The sequence below is a fragment of the Elaeis guineensis genome, chromosome 15 (genome assembly GCF_000442705.2).
Source record: "Elaeis guineensis isolate ETL-2024a chromosome 15, EG11, whole genome shotgun sequence".
Lineage (NCBI taxonomy): Eukaryota > Viridiplantae > Streptophyta > Magnoliopsida > Arecales > Arecaceae > Elaeis > Elaeis guineensis.
In genome coordinates this window covers 59,497,610-59,511,127 of record NC_026007.2, presented here as the reverse complement: position 1 = coordinate 59,511,127, position 13,518 = coordinate 59,497,610, and positions in this window count along the sequence as shown.

Sequence of the window (13,518 nt, the reverse complement as noted above, 5' to 3'; positions counted from 1 at the left end):
CTTCGATAATCATGAGATCATCATTAGGATGTCGATTCAAGGAGATGGTTTGGCATCCGGAGAATCTGATCAATTTGATTCTAACTAGTCGATTTCGATCATGTGTTTGGATGTCATTGGTTCTGAGCTGTTCATGCGGATAGAGGTGAGGTGGCATGATCTGATGGTACATACATCGAACCCTCTGATCGATGATCGATTTTAATGTAGCTACGTGTTGAAATCTGGAGCAGTCTTGATTTAAACAATTTCATCCCGACCATTGATGGACCCTATATATACAATGTCGTTTTCATTTGCATTTTTCATTTCTGTATTTGTCATCTTCTCCTACAACTGAGGATTTTGTCTTGGGTGTCGAGAGCTTTAGGGTTCTTGAAATCTTCCTCTTTGTATTTCCACGATCTCCACATCGTCCCCTAATTCCAGGTCAAGTTTTCCTTCCTCTTTTCTTCTTCATCTAGGTTTCTTTTCCTACCCTTTTCAATGGCTAGTAGGAGTAGAAAAGATAAGGGAAAGGTTAAAATAGATGAAACTCCTCGAGGTAGTCAATCAGAAAATCTGATTGACGATTCTCTTTCGGGTCTGGAGATGGAAGTTTCTTCTTTATCCAGATCCAATATTGATCGGCACTGGGAATAATATCATATCTTGAAGCAATTTTAATTTTTTACACTTGATCCGAATGGTCGGGTGAGTTCTCTTCCTCTAGATCAGGTAGCAATTTATGTAGAAGACCTTCAGGCTGGTCTTCATTTCTCGACTCCAGAGTTTATCCAAAATTTCTTTGACTATTATTGTCTCTGTCTTACTCAATTAGCTCCAAATTCTATTTGGTTGATCATTAGTTTTGCTTTATTATGTCGTTTGATCCCGACCAACCCTCGACCTTTGCTTTTTCGTGCTTTCTTCATTCTTCGTCCCCATCCAAAAGCTAAGGGTTGGTGGTTCTTTAACCCGAGAAAGGATTTATCTTTTATTTCTTATCTTTTTTCGTTTATTCATGGATAGAAGAACCAATTTTTTTTTTTGTTGTCTTGGGACTTTCCTTCATCCTGAAGAGATCTGAGAACCAGTCCCAACAAACATAGTCAGATCGATATTATCGATTGAGAGGACTTTCTCCAACTAAAGGACACAGAAGTCCCCGCACAGTGAGAGCTATTGACGGAGCAAGCTCTCTATGACACCGGACTTAGTTCGATGACCTCCTTAGGTATAGCTTAGTCGGTCACTCATTTTATTTTTCATTTATCTTTGAACTCTGTAACTAAATCTTTTTACTTTTTGATTGCAGTTATGCATCCGATGGTGTGAATCTCGACAGTCGATGTTTGCCAGCGTGCTGCTACGAAGAGAGCAGCGACCAACGTCAGACCATCCCAAATGACAAAGAAGAGTCGGGTTGGTTCGGAGTCGGTATCGATGCGGAAGACCGACATTCCGTCAGTAGCAGTTTTCGATACTAAGCCGGTTATCGCACTGTCAGCTCCAACAGTGCTTTTTCCAGTCGATGTACCACCAGTCGGAGCAGAATCAACAAGAGATGGTGATGTCATGGCTATCATGCTGGTTGCAGTCGAGACGATGCCGATCATGGTTTCATCAGTAGGGGGTCAGGCCGAGTTTACTATCATGATCGAACTAGAATCGTTCGCCGCTATGCCTACTATTCCTCGGGCACCTTCAACTAGGTCGATGCTGTCTCAAGCATCGTCAACTTCTGATTTCATGGCAGCTTTGAGCAACGATTGCTAACCAAAAAGTGAAGAAAGACACCGATCATCTTTGCCGATGATGGATCATCGACAGGCTTCCCCATGCTTTTTGACGTCTGAATTTTTATAGGTGAGTCGGCCTCAGCCAATCCAAAATTGGCCAAGCGGCTCATCGAGGCTGCACTTCTCCCAACTGATAGGGAGAATAGAAAAGATCAAATCGTGTCTGAGATATTTTCGTCCTTCTATCTGACGATGCTCGGCATAAGTTGAGGATGCTTTTCTTTTCTCTCTCTATTTTTTTTAACTTGATCTGATTTGTTTTCTTTTCTTTTCAGTTAGCACATGACATGCATGCACTGGAGAGTGGGTATTAGAAATTGCTGAGTTTCATCGAGCATGGATGGACAAAGTCACAACTACAAATATCGAGAAGGCTGCTATCGTTGAACAGTTCTAGATGGTGACTGAATAAGAGAGGGCAGCAGTTGAGCGAGGGAAAGAGCTTCAAGAAGAAATTTTTTGTGCTAAGGTCGAGTTGGAGTTGACCAAGGCCAAACTGGAGTTGGCTTAACAAAACATCAAGTCCCTAGAATCTCGGATCAAGAGGAAGAAGTACACAATCAACTAGGTTCGGAGGAAATGTGATGGTTGTATTGAGGAGCTGGAGAATGAATGTAGAAGGCATCGGGCCACTGAAGAGAGGCTGGCACTGATCGATGTAGAGTCGGCTTTCGTAAAGGAGAAAGCACAGTTGGTGAAAGATGCTTTGAGTTGGGCCATCGAGAATTTCAGAGAATCACAAGACTTCAAAAATGAAGTCCTCAAGGACAGATACGTCTCTTATTATGTCGGTTACAAAGATGACAAGGATACAGTCAAAAGACTGTACCCAGACTTGGACTTAAGTAGCATCGTTGCCCCTGGTTCGGGAGAAGAGACTGTCGAAGAGACTATGCTAATTGAAAAAGTTACACCGACTGCACCAGAGTCTGCTCCCATCATTGATGAAGCTATACCGGAGTCAGCTACTGTTGAAGGCCACGAAATTGAAGCCACGATGGTTACTAACACAGCTGAAAAAGAAACTGACTGGTGATCGATGTAAATATCTTTTTTTCTTTCTTTTTTGTAATCGAATAATAGTCTAATTTTTGTAATCAGACCTTGGGTCTAATTTTGTAATCCTTTTACCAATGAAAGAAAAGATTGTTGAAAATTATATCCTAAAGCCAATCATTTGACGATTGTGCTAATTATAAATATATATAAATTGATAAATAATAAAAATTATTTGATATTTTTTCATCATAAGGTTACATCTTCTAACGAACTCTTATTTTATGATAAAGTTCTTAGGACTACTTTGATCGATAAAGAAAGATTTATCACGTAGTCCTTAAACTGGTTCGCGATCAAATAATATACTATTACTAGGACGATGGTGATATCAAGTGTAGGTCGTTGTGTGCCATATACGTTGGTTGTCCTTGTAATCAAATAGTATGAAGATACTGATATGACATACAGATGAGATGTAGGGGTATATCATCACTGAATATGATCAACTATGAAGCACTCTGCTGTCAAAGATAGCTCATGAAGGATATGGGTATAAGTGTCCCTCTGACCTGAGATCATCACGATGACTTACAAGTAACTTACTGTATTTTGATGCTGGACTAACTGAATTTTTAATTCAATGACAAAAATTTTTTAGATACAGTCAAGTACTTATCAAGTCAGTGCGTGAGTCAAGATGGGATTGACCCCTCCAAATTAGTAAGAGATATACATCAGTATATTTTTTTATTTAGCAAAATCTGAGTCCAGATAATCCATGTGATAGATTTGAAAAAGATTGAAATACAATGTAGATGACTTATCTAGGATTGATAGTTAAATCCTAGACCATTCTCGAGCATTAGGATCAAAGAGATGAATTATACGGTAATCATACACTAATAGTTCTTGAATATTGCTTCACCATCATTCGACCTATCCGGACGTTAGGTCATCATTGCTAGATGATTACATCAATTAGTTCAAAAAAGTATTCTTATGCTATCGACTTAGGTTCGAACCTATGGGGTCACACTCAAAAAAAATTTCTGACTGATTATGTGGCTGATCAACGATTGAGAATCGTTCAAAGGCTTAATCGTCAATTCAATTGATGTTTAATCTTATGCAAAAGTTATAATAAATTAATTTATCAAGTATTAATAAATTAATAAAAAATTAATTAGTAATTAGATTGATGATTAGCTTAATTTGATTGAGCAAAGAGGATTAAATAAAATTTAATTTAATTAGATTCAATTATGTTTGATCCGATTAGGTTATGAGATGACTTAATCGCTAAGAGAGAATTATCTCTGATTTGATCAGAATTTTGATTCAATTAATTTTTAATTTGATTAAAATTTGATTAAAAATTTATGAATAGATTTTATATATTTTATTTAGACTAAATCAGATGTGATTTGATTTGGATTCAAATAAGAAAATTAAGAGTCCTTATTGAAATAGGACTCTTCTCCCTTACGCCAACCTAGCTTGCATGCCATATATCTTCGTACAAAAAATTATTTTGTATGAAATTTTTTTACACCAAAGAGTTCTTTCCTTTTTCTATCTCACATCTAAATTTGATTTAGTTTTAATTAAAAAAAGTTTTAAAATTAGATTTTAAAATATTCTTTATCAGGAGAATCTGTTCTCATCCAGATCAACCTCTCCATGCCAATAAATTTTTTTTTTTCTTACATGTGTGACATTTTGTGAAAATTTTTTGTAAGTGATCAGTTGCAGAACTGATTTACTATTAAAAAATATAGAAAGGGTGTCCCATATTTTTTTGACATATTTTGAGGTGTAGAATTGTGAAGGGAGGCAGAATCCTGTAAGAGTCCAGGATCATTAGGACTCTTCACCCCACCTCCTTACATGCCTATAAAAGGGGCTTTTGTAGTTTCTTTTGTGTGTGTAAGATACCAGAAGAGAGGTCTTCATGTGAAGAAAGCTTGGGTATGGTTCATAGTGTGAAAAATAGGAAGGAGGGTCCTCTCTCTTGGGGTGTGCGCAAAAATCTGAATTTCAGATTTATAGTTCTAAGGGCTTGAGAAGAAAGAATAAATTAGAAAAAAATTATTTTTTTCTTCATCTTTCTTTCACCTCTTCATCTCCTTCAGAAGTCCATCTTCAACCTCTGAAAAGGTTCCAGAGAGTTAAAAAAAGGATCTAAATCAATCAAAAAGAAGATCTTCACGTGAGCTAGCACTTTCGAGAAGATCGATCAGATTGAGGCTTTGAGTGGATTTTTCGTAGAGATCGGACGTATATGTAGCTATGAGCAACCAGCAAGGATCTTTTCTACCATCTTCTTAACAGTGATGATCATCGATCCGTACTCAAGTATCGAGTTCTGAACTCAGATTAGAAGTAAATATGATCTACTGCTCACATGCATGCATGCTGATTTTATCTTCAATATTTTTTAAATTTTATATGCAATACAACATGTCATAGATCCTAGAGTAGGTTGATTTAATGATTAGATTCATATGCATATTAGATTAATTTGATTAATCTAATTATCTTTCACTGTAATTTTTTTGAAAAAAATTTTGAAATATATGCATAAAATCGTGTATGCATCCCAACAGTGGTATCAGAGTCTAGATTCGTTATGACATGATATATGTGTATATTAAATCTGAATTTTAATTTTATTTAAATCTGATATATGATATTTTGATCTAAATTTAATTAATAGTAGATTGCACAAACTGAAATAAAGTTGTCATACTGTAGGATTTATCCTTTATGGTGAATAGGTTGTCCTAGTTTGTGCTGATCCTTGATAAAATCTGATTTTATGTCATGCATATGATGTTTATGATCTGATTTAGATATGATCTAAAATTATAATCAGATCTGATATAATTTAGATTAGATCTAAATTCATGCATATATGATATGTGATTAGATTAGATGATCCGATTAGTAAGTACTTAGATTGGGTTGATCATCAGACCGTCCGATCATAGGAGCAAGAAGGATTTAAAAGTTTTCTCTTTCCATTCGATGGGATACTTTTATGACGTGTAGGGGTGTCATGTAATTAGATCTTATGAAGAAGAAAGTGAAAAGAGAAAACTTACTTTCTTGCAAAATTCTAGATCTTAAAACCCTAGGTGTTGTTATATGTGATGCAAGTTGTGAAGAAGTTAGTTACATCTAATCTTATTTAATCAAAATTATTTTGATTTAAAATCATAAAAAATTTAGATTTGATCTAAAAAATTTTATAATTTACATGTGAAAATTATTTTCAAAATCTTATCCATATTGATGCTGAACTTAATTGAGAATTAAATATAGAATCGATTAGATCTAGAATTATGAATTAAAGATCTAATGTCATTCGCATAAAATATGAGAGAATGGATTAGCTCAAATCAAGTCCTCTTAATTGGTTTAAACCTAAGGTTAGAATTAAAAAGTTAATGGACCAACTAAAGAAATTGATTAAATCTAATCAAATATTGAATTACATTAAATCAAGATTTTTCTAGAACCAGTACAATAGTTGTAGATGGTCAAGTCCATATTTTTTATTAGACCAAATAGACCTTGATTATAGCTCAATAGTTGAATCCAAATCATTAGGTTGGTCAAATCGAAACTAATTAACCAATTGATGTCTAAGATAAGTTCGGTATTTCGACCGATGGTTTTTAATTAAGAGTGGCTTACCTGACCATTTCGATGATGTTTAAGGCAAGCTTAGCAGACCCTCCTATTGATTTCACTTATCTGACCAATTTGATGAATTATGTCTTGATTAGATCGCTAAGTGCTTCGAGTTAACCCATGTCATTAAGGTTGATCAGTGTGACTGATCTAGGTGCCAGTTCAACTAACATGACCTTAATCCAATTCAATGACTTGGTGAAGTTAGTAGGAGGATTGTGGTTTACTGGTTGATCTCTTCTCATCTCTTCTTTAAATTATTAGGTCCTTAAAATGAGCTAGTTATGGGGATAACTAGATCATAGCCTCCCATTAAGTTGGATGATAATGGGTCCATTAGTATGATGATGCTATTAGAATTATCATTCAATAATATAATGACTTAGTCGAGTCTCTCTATCAAGTGGTCAGATTAGCCGACTAAAGTTAGGCCTAATTATTTGGTAGTTGGATTCATAAGTATGTTCATGTTAATGGTTTGACCTAACCAGAACTTTTAGTGGAGGTCCATCACCTACTGAAATAAAATCTGAGGTAAAATTAATTACTAAAATTTATTTGAAAAAATAATTGATTGAGAACCTACCCATAGATGTATATAGATTGATCAAGCCATCCTCGGACCTGTATGCAGTCTATATGGATTCTATTACCCATTAAGGAATTAAGGTAATTCTTTGAATTAGAGATAGAGGCTATCAATTCGTATAAAATAGTGAGAGAACCTTTAGACTAAAGTCTAAGTCTTTAGGCTTAATCAATTCATAAATATAGAGGTCTTGTATTTTTCTTTCAGTTATGGCTAGATGTACATTGCTCCATTTACTGTTTGACAGTGACTAATTTATAAGACCCAATTTTGATAATTGGTATCGAAAGTTATAAATAGTTCTAGAGCATAAATAAATTTTAAATATGATTATGAATCTAGCACCTAAAATTTTTATATCCAACACATGTGATGTGATCAAAGACACTTATCAGAAGTGGCCACATGATCATATCATCGTGTGGTGTTATTGAGAGTAGCAAATAACATAATTTAGTTGTAAATTCGATGATGTTCAATGAAAGAAAATTCTTCAAATATTGAAGGAGTTCTTTCGCACCTCTGAAGATGTGTCTTCAGTAGGATAATAATTCTTTATGAAAGAGAAAGAAAAAGAAGGTGCAAAAAAATTGTGCTTGGACTGAAGAGTCTGAACTGATAAAAAAGTCTAAGGTTAACCTAGTCTGGCAGAGTCTCTTGATTCGAACAAGTAAAGAAAGAGAAATCAGCAAAGGATTGCTGAATAAGGTACTTATACGATAACACCTTATAATTTCTCTCGGTATTGGATATTGAAAGTTCATATAAATTATTGCAACGACTTCAGATAGTAGAAAGATTGAAAACAACAAGAGGTTCTTGAACGTTGGAGATGAAAGTTATGTTTCAATCTTGATTTTAAGAATCATCAAGCCTATTTTTAATTCTAACAATGTCATTTTAGTGATTGTCACTATTGTCTAATAATTTTTATGATATCATTATGAATGATGTCAAAATCAAGTGAAAAACTGAAAAATGATATTTATGAATAGTCACAGCCTGTTAGTATATTGTACACAATCAAACAAACTCCCTAAAGTAGATAATATCATGAAAACCTCTCTTTGATAATTTAGGCTCAATCATATAAATAAGAATAGGATCAAGAGGAGATAATTCTTGAGGTCAATGATTGTGAATCATTGTCAACCTGTTAATCCTATCTCCTTAGTAAGATGACTAAGTCATCTTTTGCTGGAAAAGGTGAACGAGCTAATGATATTCTGAATCTAATACATACTGATGTATTAGATCTATGAATATATTTATCATAAATTTGAATTATTTAAAATATTTAAATAATTTTATAATAAGATAGAAAAATAAACTGAAAAGAGTATTGAAACTCTTCGATCAGACCAAAAAAGAGAATGCCCTTTCGGTAAATTTTGACATATCTAGAAGAGAATATGATTCTCTCTTATTGGAATTGACTTTGTTAGACATATTTCAATCCATGATGGAGTTTATAAGTCTGCCAGTCTCCTTTTAAGATTATGCTCTTAAGACTATGTTCTGAACTGAATTTCAAATTAATCAATCGTAATGACTCCATATGAGATATGTACTAGGCATAAGCCAATACTTTTTTATCTTAGGATTTGGGAGTGTTTGTTTTATGTCGAATATTTATAGACCGATTAGCTTGGATCTCAATTTTATATATATTATTTTGTAGGATAACCAAAGAATCTAGGGGATATAACTTCTACCATGCTAAAGAACAAGAGTTATTCGACATCCTTTCAGAAAAAGAGTATCTTGGTGAAAGTACTGATGCCTTTAATGTGAAACTTATGAAGTTTGATAGGTAGAAGAACCGACATAATCTAGTGAACCCATAGAATCAGATTTGATCAGATCAAATTCAGAATCTATTGTAGAGGCACCATTAAGGAGATCTGGTAGAATACCACGTCCATCAGATAGATACTTCGGTATCTAGTTTTGAGACGTGATCCTGTTAAACTCGATGAAAACAATAAAGATTTGATCACCTATATGGATGCCATGCAGAGGTTTGACTCCGATTAATGGCTTGGAGCCATAGATCCGAAATAGAGTCCATGAAGGTCAATAGTGTATGGACACTCGTTGATCCACTCGAAGGGGTAAAATTCATAGGGTGTAAGTGAATCTTCAATAGGATCAAAGAGTGCAAACGAGAAGGTGGAGACCTATAAACTCATCTGGTAGCCTAAGGATATTGTCAATATTATGGTATTGATCATAATGAGATAATTTTTCTCCTGTGATAATGCTAAATATTTCAGAGTTAGAACATGTATTTTGATAAGTGATCAAAATGCATGGCTTCGTTGAGAACGAAGAAGAATCCTGCAAATACAAATGGATTAATAGTTTTGTGAGTATATTTTTTATTTTATATATGAATAAAATTCTCTTAATCAGAAATGATATTCCTTATATTACAGAGAATAAAGATTTTACTATTATCATTATTCTCTCTAAAAGACTTGAAAAAAGCATCTCTCATCTTAGGGATGAAGATCTATAAAGATAGATCTAAGAGGCTGCTTAAGTTTTTCAGTCCAACATACATCGGGTGTTTATGAGTAGAATTTATTCTACTATTACATCATGTATGAGATCGGATATGGTATATTCACTAGGATAGTGAGTGGATACTTGCAAGATCCAGATGAGAATTATTGGAAGGTCATCCTTAAGTATTTGAAAAATACTAAGGATCGATGACTCGATTATGAAGAATCTGACTTAAAACTTGTGGAGTATGACTTCAGTTTTCAGTTGGACATAATAATAGCAAGAACGTATCGGAATATATCTTTATCTTAAATAATAGAGCAATCTGCTGGAAAGATTTCAAGCAGAAAAATAAAGTCAAATTCAAATTGCGAAGCAGAATGCACTGCAGCATTCGATGCTTGCAAGAAAGTTACGCGATTGTACAAGTTCACTGGCAAGCTAGGAGTGGCACCCTCCGATGATGGTCCTGCTGTATTGTACAATACCAGAGCCATAGCTCATGCCAAGAAGCTGAAGTCCCATTAGCTTACTAGGTATTTTACATCGTTACCATCTTATTCGAAAAATCTGTTGAGGTGACGTCAATCTTTAGAAGATCGACGAAAAAATTTTTTTGACCAACCTATTTACTAAAGCTTCGGTATCTAGGAGTTCTGAGATGATAAATCGAAGATAGGTATATGATACTATACTGATTGGCTTTAGTCTAAGTAGGAGTTGTTGGAAATTATGTCCTAAAGCCAATCGTTTGACGATTATGCTAATTATAAATGTATATGAATTGATAAATAATAAAAGTTATTAATATTTTTCTTCATAAAGTTACATCTTCTAACAAACTCCTATGTTGTGGTGAAATCTTTAGGATTACTTTGATCGATAAAGGAAGATTTATCGCATAGTCTTCAAACTGGTTCACGACCAAACGATACGCTATTACTAGGACGATGGTGACATCAAGTGTAGATCGTTGTGTGTCATATGCATTAGTTATCCTTGTAATCAAATGATATAGAGATACTGATATGGCATGCAGGTGAGATGTAGGGGTACATCATCACTAAACGTGACCAACTACGGAGCACTTTACTGTCAAGGGTAGCTCGTGAAGGGTATGGATATAAGTGTTTCTCCGATCTGAGATCACTATGGTGACTTACAAGTAACTCATTATACTTTGGTGCCAGACTAATTAAATTTTTAATTCAGTGACAGAAGATTTTTGGATACAGTCAAGTATTTGTCAACTCGATGCGTGAGTCAAAATGGGATTGACCTCTCCGAATTAGTAGGAGATATGCATCAGTGTATTTTAATTTAGCAAAATCTGAGCCCAGATAATCTATGTGATAGATTTAAAAAAGATTAAAATATAATATGGATGACTTATCTAAGATTGATAGTTAAATCCTAGGCAATCCTCGAGCATTAAGATAAAAGGAATAAATTATATGGTAATCATACGCCAATAGATTCTTGAATATTGCTTCACCATCATTCGACCTATCCGGATGTCGGGTTATCATTGCTAGATGGTTACATCGATTGGTTTGAAAAGATGTTCCTATACTACCGACTTAAGTTCGAACCTATGGGGTCATACTCAAAAGAAGTTTCTGATTGATCATGTGGCTGATCAATGATTGAGAATCATTCAAGGGCTTAATCATCAATTCGATTGATGGTTAACCTTATGCAAAAGTTATAATGAATTAATTTACCAAGTGTTAGTAAATTAATAAAAAATTAATTAATAATTAGATTACTGATTAGCTCAATTTGATTAAATAAAGAGGATTAAATAAAATCTAATTTAATTAGATTCAATTAGGTTTGACCCGATTAGGTTATGAGATGACCTAATCACTGAGAAAGAATTATCCTTGATTTGATCAGAATTTTAGTTTAATTAATTTTTAATTTGATTAGAATTTGATTAAAAATTTATGAACCTAATTAGATTAGATTTTATATATTTTATTTGGGCTAAACCAGATGTGATTTGGTTTGGATTCAAATAAGAAAATTAAGAGTCCTTATTGGAATAGGACTCTTCTCCCTTGCGCCAACCTAGCTTGCATATCATATATCTCCATACACAAAATTATTTTATGTGAGATTTTTTTTACACTGAAAAGTCTTTTCTCTTTTCTATCTCACATCTAAATTTGATTTGGTTTTGATAAAAGAAAGGTTCTAAAATTAGATTTCAAAATATTTCTTATCAAGAGAATCTGTTCTCATCCAGATCAACCTTTCCTTGCCAATAAATTTTTTTTCCTTATATGTGTGACATTTTGAGGATATTTTTTATAGAAGATCAACTAAAGAACTAATTTATCATGAAAAAATATGAGAAGGGGTGTCCCATTTTTTTTGGCATATTTTGAGATGTAGAATTGTGAAGGAAGGTAGAATCCTGTAAGAGTTCAGGATCACTAGGACTCTTCACCCTACCTCCTTACAGGCCTATAAAAGGGGCTTTTGTAGTTTTTTTTTATGTGTGTAAGATATCAGAAGATAGGTCTTCATGTAAAAAAAGTTGGGGCATAGTTCATGACGTAAAAAATACAGGAGGGTCCTCTCTCTTGGGGTATGCAAAAAAATCTGAATTTTAAATTTTTGGTTCTAAGGATTTGGGAAGAGAGAATAAATTAGAGAAAAATTATTTTCTTCTTCATCTTTTTTCACCTCTTCATCTCTTCTAAAAGTCCATCTTCAACCTCTAAAAATATTTTAAAGATTTGAAGAAAGGATCTAGATCGATCAAGAAGAAAGTTTTTTCGTGAGCTAGCACTCCCGAGAAGATCGATCAGATCGGGGCTTCCAATGGATTTTTTGTAAAGGTCGGATGCGTGTGCAGCTATGAGCAACCAGCAAGGATCTTCTCTACCATCTTCTCAATAGTAGTGATCATCGATCCATACTCAGATATCGAGTTCTAAACTCAGATTAGAAATAGATGTGATCTACTGCTCACATGCATGTATGCTGATTTTATCTTCAATATTTTTTAGATTTTATATGCAACATAATATATCATAGATCTTAGAGTAGATTGATTTGATGATTAGATCATGCATGTTAGATTAATTTGATTAATCTAGTTATCTTTCACTATAATTTTTTCAAAAAATATTTGAAATACATGCATGAAATCGCCTATGCATCCCAACAATGATAATTTTTTTTCTAAGTTATAAAATCTCTTTTCAATCTTGATATATGTTGTTGTCGATGTCATTGAATATCAGTGAGATTATCAATTATCAATCGATGTGTTGAATGTCGATTAGTAGTTGTAGTAGAATAATTTGCCTGCTAGTCGGATATCAGTCGATTTAGCTTTTAGATAATTTTTTTTAAGTATTTAATAGACGGTTGTAAGCTGAATATCTTTCGACTGATCGGAGTCAAGTCGATATACTTCTTACTCAATTAGAGTCGAGTCGGCATAATATTTCACTCCATCATAGCTGAGTCAGCATATTATTTCGCTTAGTGAAAGTCAAGTTGGCTTGAGTAGTCATTCAATTTGAATCGATTTCTATAGTTGCCGATCGAGATGTGATCGGTACAAGTTGACCGACTATTTATCAGTTCGATGTCATTTTTGTAGATAACTGAATGTTTTAAGAAGATCCAAAGTCCTATATTTCATTCCAAATGTGTTGTATATGTGAATAACTTTACTGATAGTATATTTGTAGATTATTAGCATTCCAAATCTGAGGAATAGTTGCTCCATCGATAGTTTTTTGTTGATACACATCCGGACGAAGTGTTTTGGTCACCTTGTAAGGCCCTTCCCAGTTTGAAGATAATTTTTCTTGGTCTAGAGGCTTTGAAACCTCTACCTTCCACAAGATCAGATCTTCTAGATGGAAGATATTTGGTTTAACTTTCGCATTGTAGTATCGGACTACTCTCTGTCGAATG